Genomic DNA, 17,185 nt, shown 5'->3' on the forward strand with positions numbered 1-17,185 from the left:
GTAAATGAAACAGCACAGGGTCCATTCCCAGGCAAGGGAACAGAGAGGTCTGTGCCTGCACAGTACATCCTGAGCTATGTTCTCCCAAATCTCCTCTTGGCAGAGTGGAACAATGTGAAGATGATCCACTCTGCTTTCTTGCTTTCTTTTTGTTTGGGTCCCACCAATCATACCTTGGAGATACAGCAGCATCACTGCAGATGTATTCACTTGTTGGTTTAGACAGTTGACAGATCTCTTTTTTGCAAGCACCAACACAAGGTAATTTAGAAGAAACTTAAGCAAAGTGTTTTGAATTTGTACCTGCATATACCTCTGCCAATCCATTGATTCTATAGACAATCTGAGGAGATATGGATCCTAACTTTAGTCATCTATCTTTAGAAGTAAATGCATGCTCTACCTCCCCATTGTAGCCGTGGCAATTTAATTTTAGATTTTACAGTGCTTGACTCTCCATAGGTTTTTAACACATGCAAGGAAAGAAAGGCGATTGAAACATAACATAATGACAACCAATAAGCCAGGAAGCTTCCATTGTCTTTCCATATCCACCAGCTGCACCAGTCACAATTCACAGCTTAATGTTTTTAAAATTTAAAACAACACAATAATACCAATGAGGAGTTTCTCATAATGCTTCAGTGTTCTCTCTCCTTTTACCCAGCTGAGTTTTGAATGTGCCAAGAGTCACACAATAAGATCACATTAAGAATACAGCTGTTATGATTCAGTTGAAGTCTGGGCTCTAGTAAACATCTGTGTTAAGAACAGCTGAGTTTTGTTTAACTGAAACCTGACATCCTTGAAAAGACCTTTTTTTATTTTTATTTTTTAGCATATAATTAGTCTTATGTGATAGAAATGATTTTACCCAGATTTACTCTTGCAACAATGCATCATTGTTTAGGCTCTCCAACCTAAGCTGTAAAATCAAACCTCTGATAATTAGATTAGGTTTCAGTGTAAGCATAAATCCTTGCCCTTGGTCATTCCTGATCTTCTACATCCTGTATAAGCCATCTACAGGAAAAATCAGCAAGTAATAGCAATTAGTGGAACTAGTTACCTATCTGAGCTTTTAGGTTCTTCAGAATCCTCCTGCTTCTTTTGATACCTCTGTTCTGAGAAACTCTATGCAATTATTCTCATCTTTTTACTTGGACAAGGATTAGGTGCAGAATGCTGTGTCATCAACAGATGATCTACAAGCTTTGTCTTGCACCAATTAAGAGTATATGATAATTTAAGGCTGCTTGACTTGACAAATAAAGCTGAGGAAATGAGGAAAGGCTTCCTTGAGATTTGAGGAAGAAAGAAGAGAAAGATAGTGGGCTTCATTCACAAAATGCTGGTGGAAAGGACTGAGGAACACCGTGGGCTTTCCTTTAGCTGGTTGTACTGTTGAACCCATCTCTGGAGAAAACTTCTGAATCCTGGTCCTATATTTTTATTATAGGACTCCTGAACGATGTTTCCTATCATCACCAATTGCCTCAGAAATGTTGTTCTTTCCTGAAGCATGAGCAATAACCTGGTATTCACACGGTATCTACCTCTCATCTGACTGACATTGAGATGACATACTTGGTCATGAGTACTCCAGTTCTGGGAAGCTCCAACTAGTAAGAATTCAGTGGAGTATCAGCAACTGGAAATACCATGAACGTGTGCTGGGGGCAAGGATCCTCAAATCACTGCAGTTTGAGGCTGACAATTGGTAATCGATGCCCTGGGCCTGGAGTAGGATCACAGGCCAGTAAGACAGCACCTAAGGGCAATGGAGTGGTAGTTGCTAAATCAGTCTCAGTGGGGGCCCAACTCAAGTGCCTGTAGCCCAAGGCACTGAGCACAGGGAACAAGCAGGAAGAGTTGCAGGCATGTGTGTGCTTACAGGGCTATGATGTCATTGACATCACTGAGACATGGGGCAGTGGCTCTCATGGCTGGAATGTAGCGATAGATGGGTATAAACTCTTTAGGAAAGACTGGCAGGTGAGAAGGGGAGCGAGTGTTGCCCTTTACATCAGTGACCACCTTTAGTCCACGGAGCTCCACCTGGGGATAGATGATGAGCTGAGAGTTTATGGGTTAGGGTTAAAAGGAAGGCAGGGGAAGGAGACGTTGTAATGGGAGCCCGCTACAGGCCCCCTGATCAGGAAGACCAAGTGGATGAGGCTCTCTATAAACAGATACGATCAGCTTCATGTTCACAAAACATGGTCCTTATGGGAGAGTTCAGCCACCCTGATATCTGTTGGAGGGACAACACAGCAGTGCATCAGAAATCAAAAAGGTTCCTGGAATGTGCTGATGATAACTTCCTCTTCAAGTAGTACAGGAACCCATGAGAAAAGGTGCTGTGCTGGATTTTGTCCTCACTGATGAGGAGAGACTGGTGAGTAATACGAAGCTCAAGAGCAGCCTTTGTTGTTGTGACCACGAAACGGTGGAGTTCAGAATCCACAGGGTCTCAAAAAGAGGGTGTGCTGCAAGCTTGCTACTCTGGACTTCAAGAGAACAGACTATGAACTCTTCTTCAGGGAACTGCTTGGTGAGGTGACATGGAGAAAGCCCTGGAGGGAAGAGGGGCCCAAGAAAGCTGGACAGTATTCAAGCACCATCTCCTCTAAGCCCACAAGCAGTGCATCTCAAGAAAAAGGAAGGCAGACCTCTGTGGATCAACACTGAAACTTGATTAAGCTCAAGAAGGAAGTCTATATTAAATCCTTCTTTTTCACACCAGCCTTATCTAGAATACTGAGTCCCTTTTGCGACCTCATTTTTGATCTTTAAAATGTTCCGTTTCCTATTATATCTGTTCTTTGCAAATATCAGTCAGTACACCAAATTAATATGATCACATTGAATTCAGCTCTAACACTTTATTGATTAGTTTTCTTTGCATCAAGGTCCATTTTTCTGTAGCAAAGATAGATCCTGAATTTCAGATGGAACCTAAATAACTTATATCCAAACAGATGATCCTACTATCCTCTTCACATTGTCTCCTCTGACAGAGACATCTTACAAATTATGCATCTTCCAAAACCACACGTATTGGCAGAACTCATCTCTCTGCTGACTAAACAAGACTTTCTATTGAGCATATTTCTCTTCCATACTAAAGGAGAAGAAAAATAAACAGTATGTGACATGAAATACAGCAGTCACTGACCACAAAATGCTGTTGGAAACCTTGTGGGTCCTACGGCAGTGAAGAAAAACAATGTGTACATAGAAGAGGATACAATAGAATATGCTGTAATATAACCATGATGTAACCCTTATACAGTTCTGTATACGAAAACATGTTGAATCTGTTAATAAATGACCTCAGCCTTACTGCCTGTAATCCTGTGATAACTGCTGTATCTCAAAATAAAAAGACAGAACACAAAATGAACACAGAGATGAAGAACATCTCATTCAAAGATGAAGTCCTTTCCAACCTTATGAACTTATGAACTTATGAACTTATGAACATATGGAGGGAAGTAACATTGCAGAAAAGGCAATTGATCTTTGGATTTTATTAGTATTCAAAGAAACTCATGTCATCCCATTTGAAGTGTACGCCCTACCGCCCTTAAGCCATGCTTGTTTCAATGAAAGGTTTTCAATCTTTTCAAGCTTTCTGTTAATAGGTTTGTAGATTTTGATTAAGAAAAGAACCCTAGAAACTCAGCACACTCCCCTATTTATGATCTCCTGTACTTCCTGATTTGTCATGCTCTAAAATTTACCAGGAATCGCCCTCATTGTGCCATTTCCTCCTTTCTATTTCTATTTTTGTCTTAGGGCAAGAGCTAAGAATCTTGTGAAAACGTGATCAATGTAATGATAATATTTGCCTGGCTTTGTATTGTTTCTGTCAACTTATTTTCCCTTTTTCTACTTTTCCTGCACACTTCATTTTCAACCTCCCGAGAAGGACTACTCACCATTAGAAGTGGTCTCTCCATCTAAATGCTTCTTCATTTATCTTGTGGTAAGCTCCCTTTTCTGAAGGGTGTATCCTTTCTCTCAGACAAAAATGTCAAGGGACCAGTTATTCATTCTTTTTTTTTTTTTTCCTACTATTGAATACAAACAGAACAATGTTTTCTGGAAGCCTGGGAGCCAAACAACAGCTCTTGGCAAAAAGTGGCTATTGCTGGAAGCAGTCATCATTTTTTTCTTCCCCGAAAAGTAAATGGAGCATTTGCAGGTTGCAACCTGGCAAAAAGGTGGCTGTGGCTATGAAAACAACAAGCTGTAGTACGCATTTTCTTTCCTTTGGGGATCTCCAACATTTTTACCTCTTTCAGCATTTCGTATTATTACTCATTAAAGAGAACCAAGCATGAATTAAAGAGGAGGGGGAAGAGTTGTGCCTGCCTGATTTTGTATCTTATTGATACTTTATGGGAAGAGTGGTCACTTGTACTGTGATCCTCTTCTGTTTTGGAGCGAGATATGATATAATCCAAGACCTTTAATCATTACTGAGGAGTGAAAGAGAGGCTAAATTACATTCTTACGTGGCTTTTAAATTTTGAATTGTTAGGGCCATGTAAAATATCTATTGTGATACTGGGGAGCAGACATCAGTGTTTTCATGTTTGCTGTAAGAGGTTTGATCTCAGTTCTGGCTGGTCATTAGCCAGGCATAGGTGTGATTCTTAGGCACTACTATGATGTGTAAGGCTCTGAAAGATCTATAGTATTTCAGGTACACGTGTTACCTTTGTGCCCAAACAGCACTAAGACACATGCTGATGGTGGGGAAGGCTGCTATGCCCTACCAGAAGCATTCTTTACCCAGAAGTAGTCTGGTTTTAGAGGTCTTATTGCTTGCAAATTAGTCCATTTCTGTTAAACTTCAAAGTGTACTTCAACAAGTCATCCTTTACATTCGCTATTGATGAAGGAGACATAAACTGACAGACTGAGGTGTATTTGCCATAGGTGGGTATTTTGACTTTATGTTAAAATATTCTTTCACTCCTGTCATTGCTGAATTTACATCTTTTTGCACAAGCCTTTGCCTGATATAGAGGGAATGGTTTATGAAAAAAAGACTGTTAGGAATTTGAAACTTCTAAATCATTACTAAAACGGAAAAAAAAAAGATCAGAAAATCTCACCTACTCTTGTGAATGTCAAGAAAATTCTTGCCATATGCTTTTTGGGATGTTAGCCAAAGATGACTATAGTGCTTTCTATCTAAGAAAGTCTTTTTATCTAAGCTGTTCCTTCAGGAAAAAAAAAAAAAAGGGAAAAAACCCACCAGAGTCGAATATAAATTCCAGTGGTGATGATTCCCATGAGTCAATGATAGTTTTCTACACAAGTTCTGACTAGCTGTTTAGAAGAACTTGATCACATCTGCTGCAGTGCTGAAGGCATCAGATGTTATTTGCTCTTCCTTGGCCTTTGTGTCCTTGTTCATAAAGTCAAACATTAACCTACTGCACAAAAGTCTGATACCAGTAATAGTGATTGCGAAGAGCTGAGATACAGTGCTGCTGAGATGCAATGACACTGTAGAAAGTAACTGATGAGAATAAAAAAAGTCCAATTAGCCAAGATCCACTATTTCTCTTCAGATACAGAACACTTTTCTCAAAGAATTCATAGATCAAAGGAGTCAGCTTTCTAGTCCCTGAATTTGGTGAAATTTTTAGTGCAGAAAAATCTAATTCAATATTGTGTAAAGTCTCTGTTAAGGCAGACATTTTGATTGAAACAAAAACAGTTTGGGTTACAAAAGCTAGAAGACTGGAATAAATTACCTAAAAGAAGTCTGAACGCCATACATATCAAACATATATTTTGCATATGCAAGAGGAGCTATAATTTTTTTTTTTATACAGGAGAGGAAATCTCAAAATTAGAGTTCATAATACTTAATTGTTCTGTTTGTCTACATGAAGACAAACAATCGTACATACCCAGTGTGTACGATTACATCCGAACTGTTGGGATCTGTTGTTAATTGTTTAGGTGATAAAATATTACAAATAGAGATTGGGGTATACAATTCATAAATCAATGAATTAGGAATCCGTATGTGGAGGTCTCTAGAAAACCTTCATGCTTGGAACAGATCTAGTTTCAACGTTAGATCAGATTTCTGAGGGACTTATCAAGTCAAATTTTTATGATCTCCATCGATGAAAATTTCAAAGCTTACTGTTCCTGTTGGGAAAGGGGAACCAGTCTCATTCCTCAAACATTCTAGTTGAGAACCTTGTCTCATTAGAGTTATCTCACTGAAGCTAGACTTATACCCAGTCTGAAACACTGCCCATCAGCATTGTATTTTTTCCCAACTCATGACTTTTCTAAACTTTCCCTTTCTCCTAGAGATCTGTTATTTTAGGCTGCATTTACACTAGTGAACAAAGTCCAGGGCATGTTTTCTACCATTGTCCTGGTGCCATCTAGACCCTTTTAATTGCTATCAGGCAAAAGTTGGCTGTTTCATACAGTACAGGTTAGGAGGTAGCATGAGCATAGGCTGTTATTTTAGATATGCTTTTTAGATGGATACACCTTGGGCTGGAAAGTGGAGAGTTGAGTTAAATAGTTGCAAATGCATGGTACTCCTTGTTCCTGGCCCAGCAAACAGGCACTGGAAAATTTATTTACTATTGCATATATATAATGAAATAAATGAGTATGTCTTGGTGACTCTCTTAGTACGGAATTTGCTTTCAGTTGTAGCATATCTCTGCACAGTGGGTATGTGGAAAACAGATTTTAGAAAGCTAAACTCAAGTGAGGTAATTGGCAGCCGATCCTCATGGTATCATAGAATCATAGACTCATAGAATCATAGAACAGCTGGGTTGGAAGGAACCTCAAAGACTGTCTGCTGAGGACAAGGTTGCCAATTACTAAATCAGGCACTAGATCAGGTTGCCCAGAGCCCCATCCAACCTGGCCTTGAACATCTTGAGGGATGGGCGTGGATGAAATGCAATCTGGGAATGTCTATTTTCAAAGGACTGTTTAATTGATTTCTGTCTGCTGACTGCTTTGGCAGGAGTGAAGGTGTGAAGCTGCTGGAACTTGAACTTTAGACTTGGTAGGACCATAAGGCGACTTCTACTTTGAGTAAGTGATTTAGGCACTTCAGACTTACGTGTTGGAGTTCTGTTTATGTCCACTTTCACGTACTTTACTTCGTCACGACAACTTTTCACATTATTTTTCAAGTCTTTCTTCTATTGCATCTGACCTTCTGACAAAATGTTCAGAGTGGTTAATTATTATGATAGGTTTTTCATTGTATGAACAATAGACTCTTTCTTTCCTTAAGGGATTGTTTGTCCAATTAGTCAGTTTAGTCCAATATTGTTAAAAAGCCTTGACTTTAGCTTCTCTGTAAATAATAGCTGTTTCCTGAGCCCATTCAAACATTGAAAACATTGTTAATTTTTTAATAATGGCCTTAGAAAACTACGGAGTTTCACTAGGGCACTTCTTTTCTAAATGTGAATCAGAGAAAGTGATTTAACTGGTGCCTCATTCTATCAGTATAGCTGAGTAAATTCAGTTGCATGTTTGCATGCGTAAAGAAAATGGAATAGAAATGGAAGAGCTGCAATGTCTGTAGATTTTGTTAACTGGAAAAGTCTAGGATGAGCAATAGCTGAGGCATGGAAAACACCACGGGATCACACTCTGTTGTGGTAGGCACACTGTGCCGAACTAAATTCTCAGACTAGTGTATGACTTCCACGTGACTTGGTAAAAAGGGTTTACATATAGGTGTACCAACTTTAATTCATGTGGCCATACATATGGAAAAACCATACATCTGGGCTAGAATTAAATAAAATTACTAATGAGTCTGTGTGGAACACACTTTTCTAACTCCTGTTACTTCAGTAAAGATTTAACACAGTTCTTTGGTGAATTTTGGTAGAGTCTCAGATTGCAGTTGGTTCTGTATATATAATAGAATCATAGAATCACCAAGGTTGGAAAAGACCTACAAGATCATCCAGTCCAACTGTCCACCTATTACCAATAGTTCTCTCTAAACTGTGTCCCACAGCACAATGTCTTAATGTTCTTTAAATAACTCCAGAGTTGGTGACTCCACCACCTCCCTGGGTAAATATAGGCATGACTTGGACATATATATCTATATATCTTAGTGGTTTAATTTTTTTAAATTTATTGAGGTTTTATGAGGGTTGGAAGCTGATTTTTATACTGTATTATGATTACTATTTATACATTTCTGATATTTGAAATGGAATGCAATTCTATTATTACAGAGATGTGTTCTGACTAACAGGCCAACTCACCTGAGTTCTGAGTTCACGTGTGATTTCAAAGCTCCCAGAAAGTTTATTGGAGTTCTACTGAAATTAGCCAGCAAAACATGAAAAGTTCTTCGTATGATAATATTAGAGTTAGCTGAATTAACCAGAGACTTCATTAACATTATTGAAGAGGTCTTGTTTAACTAATTGGAGCCTAGATCCCTGTCTCACCTTCATTTGCCTATACATTAATATGGAAAAAGAACAACGATAGAGGACCTAAGTTTTAAATAAAAATTAAAAATAATTTCAACAAAAATAAGAATATTTACAATACTTGAAATTTGATAGTTGCAGTCCAGTTTTGAATTTACAAGTCAGTTTATCACCTCAAGGGCAAATAAATAACCACAGATTATTTAATAATTTATATTTATAACCACATATATTTATATTTATAAACACATTATTCCTTGTCATGTTGAATTTAAACCACTCAGCGTAGTCTTGTCAAGAGAACCAATCTGAGAAAAGATTTTCTATTCAACTGTATCAACTAATTTCCTATTACGTGTAGATTTAGGTAGAAATTGTGTGACATCAAGGGACATGGTTTAGTGATGGGGGCTGGTAGGTCAAGCTGACGGTTGAACCTGATCATCTTGAAGGTCCTTTCCAACCTAGATGATTATGTCATTCTATGACTACACTATGACAGAAAAACTGGGAGAACGCGGTCATTTAGTATACTGTCATCTGATGAATCTGCCCCTTCAGCTGGTGGAAACAGTTTGACTCTTCTGTTAAGATTTTCACAATCTCAGACTTTCATGAGATATGGGACAAGACCTTCAAGGCAGAGCTGAACATTGCCTGGGAGTGCTTGCTGCCAAATCCTACTCTGACACAGAAGTAAGAGGAAAGAGCAGCCTGCCAGGCTCTAGGAGAGTATTTGAACCTAGGTACATAAAATAATGCTCCTAAAAGAAAGATAAGTGAACTATCTCTGTCCATGTTTAGGGTCTTCAACAACACCAAAATCCAAGAAACTCTTTTATAAAGGTGATACTCAAAAAAAAAAAAAAAAAATTTTTTTCCCCGTACTTTTCTGTCCTAGTTTCATCTTCACTGAGTTGACATAACCACTGCTTGGTGGCTATGCAGTGAAGCATGACTCCAATCAGTTCCTCCAGAGTTGATATTTCCTGGGGATGGACCTTCCATTAAACACTCTCACTTGTATGAGATGAGTCCTGCCTCCTTTCCTGTTGCCCTTTAATACCACAGGATCCCAGGAACGTTAGCAGAGGGCCTCTTGCTTCTTTGTACAGCACTGTTTAAGGCAATCCCCAGGAGAGTGGTGGCTAAATAAAATTGTCTGCAACCTAGGGTATTAAAAATAGAAGCAGATGGCAGGAACACTGCAGCCAGCTGGCTTGCACGTTGCAAATCTTGTGGAAGATTTTGAGGTCAGCCCTGCACTGTGGAAACAAACAGGACAAATTGTGTTTGAAATGGATGTAGAAAAATGAGCTGCAGTGGGAACTGTCCTCTGATTCTTTTCATACACTTTTAGAAAGGTTGCTCTGCTTTTCCTTTTCAGCTGAGCAGACCAGAGGCGTGACTGAGTTTGCTGCACTAAGAGAACATCCCTGGTCAAAACAGTGTACCTCTTTTACATTTCTTCTCTTCTCTGTGCCCCATTACATTTCTGCCCTCTTTGATTGCAAGTCTTTTTCTGTAGCGTTTATCTCAATATGAATTGCTTCTCTACTGCTGTATACTGGAATGTGTTGTTGGATCAGCACTTTTGCTGAGCCCTGATGATGGTGGATTTCACAACCTCGGTACCGCATGTGTAGGAATTTGTTCTCTCAGCTAATGTTCGTTCTGCAATACCTTTCTTCTTTGCCTTTCGGAGCAGATGTTCCTCATCCGTCAGCATACCTCACAAACAGGAACTGGGCTGCTCAGATTCCATCCTTTCCATGGGGCTTCTGGAATCGTCTATTTTTCAGGATGTTGTCTCTCCCTGGCACACTCACTGTTCTCTGAACTTACTTCATCCTGTATCCATCACTTTATGAACCTGAACTCTCATCTCTCTTTCTACTTTTTGTTCTCTCAGATCAACTGAGTCCAGTAGTTCCAGCATACCCCTACTTGGCAAAGGATTTGAGCATGGAGCTGGATTAAATCCCAAACTGTAGAAGAGAGACATCCAGGAGAGGTAAAACGTACTAGATAAACACTGGAGTAGAGAGTGAAGGGAAGGATAAGGATGACTAGTACTTGGAAAAACTTGGGCTTCTGTGGACTGGCCTGACGAAGATAATTTCTAAGCAGTTTGTTGACAACCTATCTTTTAGAATTATACAGATTTTTTTACCCCCTTTTTCCTAGTTTTTTTATTCTAATGTTTCTTCATTTGACAGATATAATGTACCTTCATGTTCCCGACTTCACATTCTCACTAAACACCTTCAATGGTGTTGTAAGAATCAAAAACAGAGACTGAGGAGTCACTGGGGAGTGAAAGGTTGGACTTAACAAAGAGAAATAATCTGTTGAGATGTGAATGAGCATAGTCTGGGAGTAGATGGGATGGAATGCAACGCAAATAGACCAGGCCTGTTGGGCTGACTTGAAGTGCATATGCCTTCCTTTGAGACACAGTAGTTGCTATCATATAAAAAGAATATATTTTCTCTTTATATTTTACCTTGCTGATTTCTTGGGACCCTGGTGTCAACGTGTGCTATAATATGGATATTTCTGTGAGAGAATTTTTCCTTCTACGTCCTGCCTTAAATATAAATGTTGTTTAATTAATTCAGGTGTAAGATACAGGTTAAAGAGTACTAAAAGGTGAATGAATGGGAGAAGGATGGATATATGCTACTCCGTGGAGACAGGAGGCAAGTAACCAAAAGTTTATGAACCTCATCTGTTGGCTCTTAATGTATTCCAGAAATCACACAAGACATGTGCAAATATGTGTATCTGATGTCTGCATTCTTGATTTGTTGTAGCCATTTTTTGATGGTGTTATGCATTTATTTACCCTGGATCAACCTCTCCCTGCATTTTCCTACCTAAGAACATCCGTTGAGTTCCCAGAAGTACAGCTTTGACCTGGACCATACATGACAGAGCCTTTCTTTTGTTTCTGTTATGCTGACTATCTTGAATTTCTTTGTATCTTCTTTTGTCATACAGAGAGCAATTTTCCCCAAATATAACCAATTTGAAAAAGTTGTCACAAAGCATTTTATATACCTGTTCTTCCTTCTTAACTTTTACTTGGCATATTTCCATAGCACACTGTAGTAATGGCTGCCTCATACTGGATGAAAACACTTGCATACTCTGTTTAATTCCTCATTTATATCCACCTCCCTCATTTGAAATTAAAGTGCCTATGACACTTGGTTTGCTAAGCAAACGGTGACATAACACAAACTTAGGTACAGATGGCAGAGCTCAAATCTTGTCCAGCTAGTGACAAAGCCTTGATGAACTCACTGCAATTAAGCACATGTAAGCAATCTCTTTGCTTCTGGAGGTCTACTGAACATCTTGGTGAAACAAATGCAAAGAGAAATCCACTGCCCCAGTCTGTCAGGGCAGGACCTGAAGCCTGTAAGCCCTTTGTAGATCACTACCAATGCAAATGTGTGCAGCAGAAAATCACACCTTACATTATTTAGTCTGTTAATACCATACATTATTCAGTCTGTTGTTTGCTGGCACTATGGCACAGGGGAACACACACCCTCATCTGAGTTAAGTGAAGGGCAGGAAACCTAAAACCAGTATTTATTCCAGCAAATGCAACCTGCAGCCTTTCCTCCACAGATTAAGTCATTTCAGGCCCTTTGCGAACGTGCTAGAGATTTGTCAGATAACTTAAAAACACAGTTGTGGTTTGAAATGGGGCCAAAAGAAATGACAACTACTAGACTACAGTGCAGCTGTGACTGGAAGGCTGACAATGGCTGAGGTGGGAGAGGGAGGCTGGAAGAATGAGCCCAAGAGGGAAGCATTGCTGCCCACGCAGATAAGTCATTTCATTAAAGGCTTTGCCAAGCAAAGGCTCACTGTAGTGGAAAGTGCATTTTGTATTCAGCCTTCACAACTGCTGTGTGTCAGAGTCCTCTGAGACATTTGCTTTCTTGCACTGAGACAGTTTATTACGTTTAGCTCCTTTGGGTGCTTCTTGTAACGCATCCTTTCCACTGCTTGGGAAAAAGGGATGAACAAAGCGCATTGTGATTCAGAGGAAGAGAAATGCCCTCTGAAGGCAATCAAAAAGCAGCCTGGAGAGCTTGGGAAGTATAAGACTAATAGCGTTTGCCAAGGTGAGGGTAAATTGCCAGGATGTCAGCCTAAGTGCACTGAACACAGCAAGGTTTCTCCCGGCAGCTGCCCTTCCCCTCCCCTTCCTTTCACCAAGACCAAAGGCTGATTCTTAAGGCTCTCAGCATGACAGGGACAGTCTTGAGATGGAGATTTCCCTCCTCCCTCCCCCTAGACTGGCTCCAACAAGGTGCAGAGACCCCGTGATGTCCTGACAGACCGCTTTCAGTGCCATCCAAGTGTGTTTCTATGTTAGACCCTTCTCCCCGTGCTAGGCCTTGCCTGTTAAAGGCAGCCAGTCTGGTCCTGCACAAAGCGCCTCTGTTGTCCCCTTGGCACCCCGAGACACAAAGTGTTACTAATCAGTCTGAAGGACTCCATTCCTTAAAAAAATAGGCTCTGAAAACAAGCAGAACAAGGAGAGACTTGCTATAGTCAAAAAGATGGGATATTTGGTGTGGTTTCTCCACCCTTACTTCCGAAGTGTTGGAAAGAAGGGCTGCCTGCCTTTAATAAACATTGCCAGGAGAGGAGGGTCTTGTGTACCAGCAGGGCTGTGAACAAATAAAAGTGAAATTAAACATTTTCTAAAGTGTATTTAAGGATTTTGAGCAACCATCATACGTGGACTCAATGCCAGCCTCTGAATGCTGGGAGCTGCCTCACAACGACTAAGAGATGGGACTGGCATTTAAATATTTCAAGCTGGATGAGTGCTTCTTTTTACCTCTCAAATAAATCTGCAGCTTCCATGGGTCTTCCGGAGATTTCCCAGTCCCCCGTGTCACTCATATCCTGATGCTTGTAATGGTGTGTGGATGTGCGTGTACGTGCATGTGTATATAGGAGTGCTTGCATGTGTACACATCTATAAATATCATTTCCTAGCCAAGATGTAGAGTGCAGAGTGCCAGCTTGGTATTAAGCCAATATTGTTGTATTCTGGGAAAACACACGAGAACTTGTATTTGGGTTATGATAAGAGTTCAATTTAATCACAGCAGGAGCCAAGTCATCCCATGTTAAAACTTAATGCAGGCTGTGATAGCAGTGAATTTGCAACATGTAGTTTTCAAAGAACATGAGATAATGTCTAGAAAATAGGAGAGGAGGAAGGGCCCTGGGGTTTGCTTCTGGCCCAGTCACCAATTCCATTTCTGGTCTCAGGCAAATCATATTAGACAATATTTGCTAACTGGTGAAGAAAGAACTGGTGTTCGTGTAAAAGTGGTAAATGAAATTGGAGAATGTTTGGAGAGCTGCAGAGCACTCTATTGTCCAAATATAACACGTACTTAAACAAAGATGTAGAAGACAAACACCCAAGTTTCATTTTATTTTCTCTGAGGTGGGATTTTCAAAGACACTGTTCTTTATAAGGAATTCAAGTCTAACCATCATTTTTCCAGGGACTTCTGCTCCTAATTCATTCAGATACCTGTGATATGTCATTGCCTCTGCTTCCCTTCCTCTGACTTGGAGATACCGTCCATGCCGAACTCAGAGGAAATTAATTATCTGTGTTTACGCAGCAATTAGAACACTAGCAGAAAGCTCTGCCTCAATATGTTAATGTGAAAACCACAAAAATAATTTTTATTATCTCAGAAAGATGTTGTGACATTTAATTACTTCCTGACTTGCAAATACTCTGAGGTTTTGTTTTCAGATCGTTCTTGCTATTGTTATATTGACAGGATGATGTTAGAGCCAAAAATTTATAGCTGGTTATAAATATCTGTGTCGTGGTTTTGTCTAGTATAAAGTTCATTTCCTTCATAGAGGCTTGGATGGTGCTGTGTTTTGGATTTTTGGTGAATATAGTGGTGATAATGCACTGATGTTTCAGTCTTTGCTGAGCGGTGCTCACACAGAGCCAAGGACTTCTCTGCTTCTGGTGCTGCCCTGCCAGTGAGGGGCTGAAGGTTTATAAGGAGCTGGGGGTTTGGATTGCTCAAAAGGATGTCCCATCCCATATGGCATCATGCTCAGCAACAAAGCCCAGGGAAAAAAAGGAGGAAGGGGGGCACATGTGGAGCTGTTGCTTTGTTCTCCCAAGAAACCATTCCACATGATGATCCCTGCTCTTCTGGAAATGTCTGTACATCTGCCTGCTGATGGGAAGCAGAAAATGGATTTCTTCTGTTCTACTGTCTTTATCTCAACCCATGAGTCCTCCCAGTTTAACCCTTCCCATATGGGAAGAGTGAGCAAGTGGCTGTATGGTGCTGAGTTGCCAGAAGGGCTGAACCACAGCTCTGTTTTTCAGACATGGTCCTCGCTGATCTGTGGCTCTGAGGGTTTTTCAGTATTATGAAACTGTAATGCAATGTCTCAGCAAGATCTACGTGATACAGCACAGTGTGTACCACATCAAAAGGATGTTCTGGTGTCACACTGGTTCTGAAATTTTGTCTTTCCTCACATCGTTGTTCTTTAATAAATTTCAATTATTCTATTTACATTTTTTTCTTTTTCATTACTCAAAAAATTGTTCTTTGCAACGGCTGAATTCGAAAGACCCCAAAACAAGTTACCTGCTGAGCTCTGTATCTGCACTTCTCTTCAGAAGAAGTACTGAGGAAGAAAAAGGAACAATAAAATACTGCTTTGCAGAAGTATGTAGTAGAGCCACTGTAACTGACTTGCTAGAAGTAGAGGGATAGCCATAACATAAACAGCAGTGCCTTTTGAAACTCCTTTTTTTTTGTTTTCATTCCTGTTTATAATAAGTATGTTTGAGCAGATGAAGATACATTTCATGCTCTTTAGTTCTTTCTCAAGTACAGCTCTCAGCTCACTGGTGTCCTTTCACCACCAGGCTGGCACTGCTCTCATCTCACTGAAGGTTTACAATGAACCACTTTGTACGAACAGCTCTCTTCCTCTCCTTCACAGCTCTTCCTCTTTACCCTTTTGAGAATTATTGCTCAATGTCTCGTCTTCAGCTGCAAGACTTCCATTTGGCCTGACTCAAGGGGAACGGACTTCTGACCTTTTCAGCTGGGGGAGATGGTATTCATGGAGCTACGCAGAAACCAACACATTCCTGGGAAACTGGCAGGGCTGCAGATTTATCACTGGCAGTTGCCCATATATGTCTTGCTAGTGTGAATCAGATCGGTGTGAGGGATGAGCTGTCTCACACTCAGAGCTGATGAAAATGCCTCTGCCAGGCTGCATCTTGCAGAAAAATTGAAGTGAACTGGCAGCTTCTGCTCAGTGGGCTGGAGCCTGGCATGATGAAGTTTGAGGATGGCTGCTGCCTGAAAACCGTTGCTGAGAGATCACACAACACTGGTGCAAGCAGAGCAGGGAAAAGGGGAAAAGTGTTTCTCAGTATATCCTGGTGGAACAAATCTCCTTTGCAAAACTAATTACTGTACCTTGAATTCATGATATGCACCTAAGAAGCAGAGATTATGAGGCACAGCAGGGCACTAGCATTACACACTGTTTCTGTTTCAAAGTGTTCCAGCTTTTTTTTTAAAGCATAGGAAATGTCTTTGAGCAGAATGGAGGGTCAGTGATGTGGAGGAGGTTTTTTTTTACCCATTTCTATCAAGGAGGTGATGTGAAACCAGGTTCCTGTAACTTGTGTAGTTTAGCAGAGCAACAGATGAAAGGTAAACCTTTGCTTACATTTTTGGACAGATTAGATGCCAAAAGAGAGAAATAAGTAAAGAAAAAAAAAAAAAGAAAACCATCACAAATGCTGCTTATTCTATAGGAAGTGGAAAATAGACGAAGAAAAATCAAGAGATGCTGTTCACAAAGACAGTAGAAAAAGTTCTCTAAGGGTGTATGAACAATGCATGTAATGGTAACACGAAAAAAACACACAGAAAAAAAGTAAAATCGCAGAGTTTTTTTTTAAACTCTGATAAAAATTTATCTGTTAAACTGATAATACATGTATTGAAATAAATATTTATATATAAATGACAAACCCCACAGCTTAATACCCAAACCAAAAGTCAGAATATTCACCTAGAAGGTTTCCAAAATTTACTTTTCACATTATAACATCTGGAGAAAACTTCCTTCTCAGCTGATGCTCAGTGTTTCCATAATGTCATGTGGATATGTCTGATTGGAGGCACGGAGGAATCTGATAACCATGGAGAGATGCATGCTGTCAACACTGAAATCTGCAGCTCTAGAGACACTCAAGTGTCAGTACATCACACAAATCAAGCAGTTCACGATACTTTGTTCTCTTACACCCATCCAAACTTCATATTATTTATTCACTATTGGTTCTTGTGTAGGAACAAGGCATCAAGAATTATTTTATTGTGTGGAACCTCTGAGGAAATGAGATATGTAGAATTTTATTAATAGAAACATGAATCAGGCTGGGAGCCAGATTTCTTCTTTCTGGCTGATCATATTAGGGGAAAAGGTGCATTCTATTGCTCTCTTCAGGGCAAAGCAATACATCTCACTGCAACCGCCAGCTGTGTGAAATGCTGTTTGTTATTCATACCGAATCTTAAATCACAGATTGCAGGGGTTGGAAGGGATCTCAGGAGATCATCAAGTCCAACCCCCTGCTAAAG

Source organism: Cyrtonyx montezumae, unplaced genomic scaffold, assembly GCF_038088225.1.
Source record: "Cyrtonyx montezumae isolate F1298 unplaced genomic scaffold, pur_monq_1.0 scaffold_32, whole genome shotgun sequence".
Lineage (NCBI taxonomy): Eukaryota > Metazoa > Chordata > Aves > Galliformes > Odontophoridae > Cyrtonyx > Cyrtonyx montezumae.